The sequence below is a fragment of the Eurytemora carolleeae genome, unplaced genomic scaffold (genome assembly GCF_000591075.1).
Source record: "Eurytemora carolleeae unplaced genomic scaffold, Eaff_2.0 scaffold1981, whole genome shotgun sequence".
In the NCBI taxonomy this organism is placed as follows: Eukaryota; Metazoa; Arthropoda; class Copepoda; order Calanoida; family Temoridae; genus Eurytemora; species Eurytemora carolleeae.
In genome coordinates this window covers 31,332-37,858 of record NW_019397873.1, presented here as the reverse complement: position 1 = coordinate 37,858, position 6,527 = coordinate 31,332, and positions in this window count along the sequence as shown.

Below are 6,527 nucleotides of genomic sequence, written 5' to 3'. Positions count from 1 at the left end.
CAGAGATTATGAAGAAAGAAGTAGATGTCAAGGAATCTGAGATAACCTCTACTGTAGAGGAGACATGTTTTGTGAATATACCTGAAGATGATATAAAGCTGGAAAATACAGGAATAAAAGGTAATTTTGAAAAGTTTACTACCCTTAAAGCATAGAGGGGAGGGTTGTGAGGTGTGTATGTTTAGTGTTTACATAGTACTGATGAAATATTTGAAGTTTTACTAAGCATTGACAATTTATCTTCCCAAATTCAGCGATGAAAATTCAAAAGAAGTTTAGAATTTATTGGAGGAAAAAAGTTTTTTCAAAGAGAGGGGGGGGGGTTCAAGAAAATATACAACTTTCTGGTTTTTTCCTGCCCAGATATTTCCTCTTTCTGCCAACACTTTTCATTACGCTATTATCCTTGGAAACGCTAGGTCTGAGAGGAGCGCTGACCCGTACATCATTGAATGACAGGTTGTCTTTCAGTATTAGTAAAAGTAATATCCATCCTGGAAATATATTCTCTATGTCCATCCTGGAAATATATTCTCAATATCTCATATTAATATTCTCAATATTCTCAATATTCTCAGTATGTTCACAATATCCATCCTGGAAATATATTCTCTATATCCATCCTGGAAACAAATTCTCTTTATTAATCCTGGAAATATATTCTCTTTATCCATCCTGGAAACAAATTCTCTATATCCATCCTGGAAATATATTCTCTATTTCCATCCTGGAAATATATTTTCTGTATCCATCCTGGAAACATATTCTCTATTTCCATCCTGGAAATATATTCTCTATGTCCATCCTGGAAATATATTCTCTATATCCATCCTGGAAATATTTTCTCTATATCCATCCTGGAAATATATTCTCTATATCCATCCTGGAAATATATTCTCTATATCCATCCTGGAAATATATTCTCTATATCCATCCTGGAAATATATTCTCTATATCCATCCTGGAAATATATTCTCTATATCCATCCTGGAAATATATTCTCTATATCCATCCTGGAAATATATTCTCTATATCCATCCTGGAAATATATTCTCTATATCCATCCTGGAAATATATTCTCTATATCCATCCTGGAAATATATTCTCTATATCCATCCTGGAAATATATTCTCTATATCCATCCTGGAAATATATTCTCTATATCCATCCTGGAAATATATTCTCTATATCCATCCTGGAAATATATTCTCTATATCCATCCTGGAAATATATTCTCTATATCCATCCTGGAAATATATTCTCTATATCCATCCTGGAAATATATTCTCTATATCCATCCTGGAAATATATTCTCTATATCCATCCTGGAAATATATTCTCTATATCCATCCTGGAAATATATTCTCTATATCCATCCTGGAAATATATTCTCTATATCCATCCTGGAAATATATTCTCTATATCCATCCTGGAAATATATTCTCTATATCCATCCTGGAAATATATTCTCTATATCCATCCTGGAAATATATTCTCTATATCCATCCTGGAAATATATTCTCTATATCCATCCTGGAAATATATTCTCTATATCCATCCTGGAAATATATTCTCTATATCCATCCTGGAAATATATTCTCTATATCCATCCTGGAAATATATTCTCTATATCCATCCTGGAAATATATTCTCTATATCCATCCTGGAAATATATTCTCTATATCCATCCTGGAAATATATTCTCTATANCATTAAGTTAAACCAGGGATCTTGGCGCCCCTGACACCTTCACCAGGGATCTCGGCGCCCCTGACACCTATCACATTGAAGAAATATGTTTGTCATACATATTCTTAAAACTAAGATAAGGACTACATCTAAACTCTTGATTGATTGAACCCAGCTCTAAAATCTCCAGAGTAGATTGATTGATTAAACACAACTTCAATGTCTTCAGGGTAAATTGATTGATTGAATATAGCTCCGATGTCTCAAGAGGAAATTGATTGATTGAATACAGGTGGATATTTGTTTGAACTACTGCCGTTTCAACTTCTTAATGCTTACGCGGACAGCTTGGTCACAAGAGTTTGAGTATGTTGCAACTCAAGCAGGCAATCTAAAAGCCCATAAACATGAAGGAGTAAGATATACTTGTAAACAATGTTCTTGTGCCGCAACTACAGCAATTACTCATGTTGAAATTAAACATGAAGGAATAATATACCCTTGCTCTAAATGTGATTATTTTGCAACTACAGCAAGTAATCTAAAGATTAATGATTATTTTAAAGATTTATGAAAAAAATTAATAAAAATACAGAAATATAAGATAATATTGAAAAAGTTTCCTATTCTTAAAGCATAGAACCGCATTGTGTTTGTATGGGGGGGGGAGGGGTTGTAAGGTGTGTATAATTAGTGTTTACATAGTTCTGATAAAATATTTGAATTTTTACTAACCCTTGACAATTTATCTTCCAAATTCAGCGAAGAAAATTCCAACTTCAAGGGGGAAAGGTTTTTCAAAGAGGGGGGGGGGTTGATTTTTTAAGAAAATATACGACCCTCAGTTTTTATCCTCCTTGGATATTTCCTTGCTCTGCCAACCTCTCCATTACGATATTTCCCATTTAACACACTTGTCAACTATTGTTTGTCCATTTATCAGTCTCCTCTAATGCATTCTGGATCAAGTTAAAGTTTCTTGCTTTACAATTGGAAAGTTTTAGGCCCAATTTTTTTATAATAAAGAAATCCTTCCCTTCTCTACTGTAGAGGATACATAAACTGTTACATAGAATTGACATAAAGGTTTTTCTTTTTTGTAATAATTTTTATCTATTGTGTCTTGGGACTTTCTGTAAAAAGCAACCTAGCTGAGTAAAATTAGTAATTATTGCTGGTTTCTTTTTACCTTTCCCAAAATTTCAATTCCACTTTCTGATAAATACATTTTAACTTCATGAGAGGAAAGTTCTAAAACATTTGTAAAAATCATTTAATTTTAATGAAAAACGTTAAAGAGTTTTTTTAATAATATTTTTTACCAGCTGCGTGGGGAGGGGGGTCGATTATAAAAGATTTTAGATAAAAACCATGGGTAAATATTGATCATTGTTTTAATTATTTTAATATGTTTTATACCGAACAGAAAATTTTCAAGAATAAGCCTGTTTTCTGATTCTGATTTTCACACTGAGTTAATCATTAAAGATGAAATAGGGGATTCAAATTCAGGAAAAACTTGGAATCAAGTAATTCTTTGCGAAATTATTTTTTTTTGAGTCGGAGCTGTGTTAAATCAATTTATCTACTTTGGAGACTGCGGAGCTGTGCTCAATCAGTCTATTTACTCTGGAGACATCAGAGCTTTTTTTCAATGAATTTTGTCTAGAGACATCAAAGTTGTGTTTAATCAACTCTGATAGTTTAGATGTCGTCCTTATCTTGTTAAAGAAAAGGCAAAATGTCGTCGTACTTCATGAAAGTGATCAGCTGTTTACTGCATCTTTTCCTATAAACCAGCTGATCTGTTCCATTATATAGTGTTAACAGTTAAATCTTCACTTCAGGCAATTTATCTAACTCAGGGAGCAAGGAATAGAAGGGAGAGACAACTGACGCGGTTCGCCCTACCATATGATTATACATGCTTTGCAGACGGTACTCCATTTTATATCAGACAAGCCAAATTTATATATAGATGATAAACAAAACTTTTTTTCTAAAAGCAGGAGAACCTGTGCGTGAAAGACCTGACACCTTCTTTGTATCATATGTTGTTATCATGATTATATTGATTATTACATTGATCAACTAGCTAGTACTAGTGGATCTTCCTCTTCCTCTACATCAGTCTTCTCACAAGTATCTTTGTCACCAGATTTACTCTCAGTGATCTCTGAATATATCAATGTACAGTGAGACCCATACAACTCTGGAATTGGAAGACGACCCTTAGACTTGAGTTATGCTTTAACGTAATCCTATGGATATGATACAGAGCACAGAGTGTACACTGTAGATAGACATATATTTCACTTAATAACTTGACTCTCCAGCTATACTGGTGTCTGGTGTCACTGTTAGTTGTATAACAACATGAAATACACAATCAGATTGCTTTAGAGTCGTCTATCTATTCAACGGTGTCGAGATGGGTCCAAGTTAGAGTTTCTAATCGGAATTCCGTTGCGCAAAATTGCGTGGAATTGCGCGATAACTACAGGGCTCGCAATTGCGTTGGAAACCCTAGTCCAACTGTAGCTGTAAAGTTTCTTTAAAATGTCGTCTTCTACCCTCACCCTGTGGAAGTTCTGTTTAACACGACAAAAGCAAAAGAAAAGTTGCATATTTAGATATCATATTATCTAAATAGGATTAATTGATTATTTTGAAAACAACTGAATAATTATTTTTTTGAACTTCAATAATTTGTATTTTTGTAAATTTCCCAACTGCCAATAGAAACATTTAACTAAGAATAAACCCCAGAAACTCAGAATACTCGAAGGAACCTTGTAAATTTCATCAAGATGGAAAGATAAAGAATTATCTTAAAGCTCTAAATTGCACAAGGAAACTACATCATTGAATAGTTAACAGGGTAAGCTAATTATATCCAATAAAAATCCTGATTAAATATAATTTGACCCTGTTTATACTCTATTTGTTTATTCACTCCCACAAAAAAAAGAAAATTGCAAAATAGATAGAATTAATAAACCCCAAGACATGTCCTTAACCCCTCACTTAGAGGCCTAATAAATTAAACTTACATTCATTTTTCTCGGGGTTTTATTTAAAATCCATACCTGAGTTTAAGATGTTTGACCCAGAGTTAAGGAGAGTATTATTTAATTAAGTAAAGTTTAAAGGGTTGGGATAAGAGGAAGCAGGGCTAGATATTTGGGGTAGCAGTGGCCCAGCTTGGGAACAGATGATTTAGAGGGGGAGCAATGTTTGGGAAAAGGGGGTGTACTGCAGGGTTGGGATTGGGAACACTTTCTCATAGAAATTTTTTAACTTTTAACCATGATCCTTATTGTTTTTGTTTTTTTGTCTCTCCTATGATTTTTCCCCTAGAGTTGAGATAGGAGAGTGTGATACAATGTCCATAGTCCCTAGTAAAAACATTTATACTTTAATGTATGAGAAAATAAAACTGCAACAATTACTCTAATTCATATATTCAGAGAATCGGTTTTCATTATTTATTATTTACACACAAAATGCTAACTACTAAATTATACTATACGAAATAATTAATAGAGTCAACAGAATCAGTTGAGGATATATGAACAACTTCTCCTCCTTCCTCTCCTTTCTCTAGATCATGGAGAACTGATTCTCAAAACAAAACTTGGTCTCACCCTAGCCTAGTTATCCGTTAACCCTATGCCGGGGGCCGGCGGGCTAGCCCACTTCTATCTCTGACTCTCTCATCTAACGGATTTATTCAGATTGGCTTGGCTTGGTCTATAAATAGACCAAACAGTAAACGTTCTGAATAAATCCGTTATGTTTCATAGTTCAAATGGGGGGTAGAGCAGGGGTATTGTCCCCCCTGATCGCAGGGAAAGATCACCCGATTATTTCCCCGCTACAATACCTCTCTCTTTAATATTTAGGGTGCAAAGGAGGATTTTCAAAATTTCAAACAGTACGTCGGAAAAATGTTCGAAATTAAATATTTTTACTTTTGACAAAATTAACATGTGACACATATTAGTATACATCCATTTTCAAGGGCTTTTCAAATATTTAAAAGTATAAATATAGTTTCTCTCCTGACAGAACCAAACAATAAGTAGTTTCTCTCCTGACAGAACCAAACAATAAATAGTTTTTTATCCTGACAGAACCAAACAATAAATAATTTCTCTCCTGACAGAACCAAACAATAAATAGTTTCTCTCCTGACAGAACCAAACAATAAGTAGTTTCTCTCCTGACAGAACCAAACAATAAATAGTTTCTCTCCTGACAGAACCAAACAATAAATAGTTTCTCTCCTGACTGAACCAACCATAATTAGCTTCTCTCCTAACAGAACCAAGCATAAATAGTTTCTATCCTGACAGAACCAAACAATTAATAGTTTCTCTCCTGAGAGAACAGAACAATTATATACATTTATATCCTGATAGAGCCAAACAATAAATAGTTTCCCTCCTGATAGAACCAAACAATAAATAGTTTCTATCCTGTCAAATTTTTGTTTATAGATTTTTGTCCCTTGCTTAAGCTCGGGACCAAATTAAATCTAAAAAGGCTTGAACCTTCTGGATAAAGAGAAAATTTCTGTCCAAAAACTTTAAAACACTGTGAACCAAAATAACAATGTTATAAATAGTTAAGGCCAGCCCCTTGGATCCGGATCCCTGTATCCGCATACTTTTACGGATCCGAATCCTAAGCACTGGTTTAAAATCCCTTTGTCATTGATAGGCTTTAAAAGAAGTGATTATATATGAATAGAACAGATATAACAATAAATCCGCTAAACAATTATTTATTCAAATCTTGGAGTCTGGGAAGCAATCATCTTCATTGGAGTACTA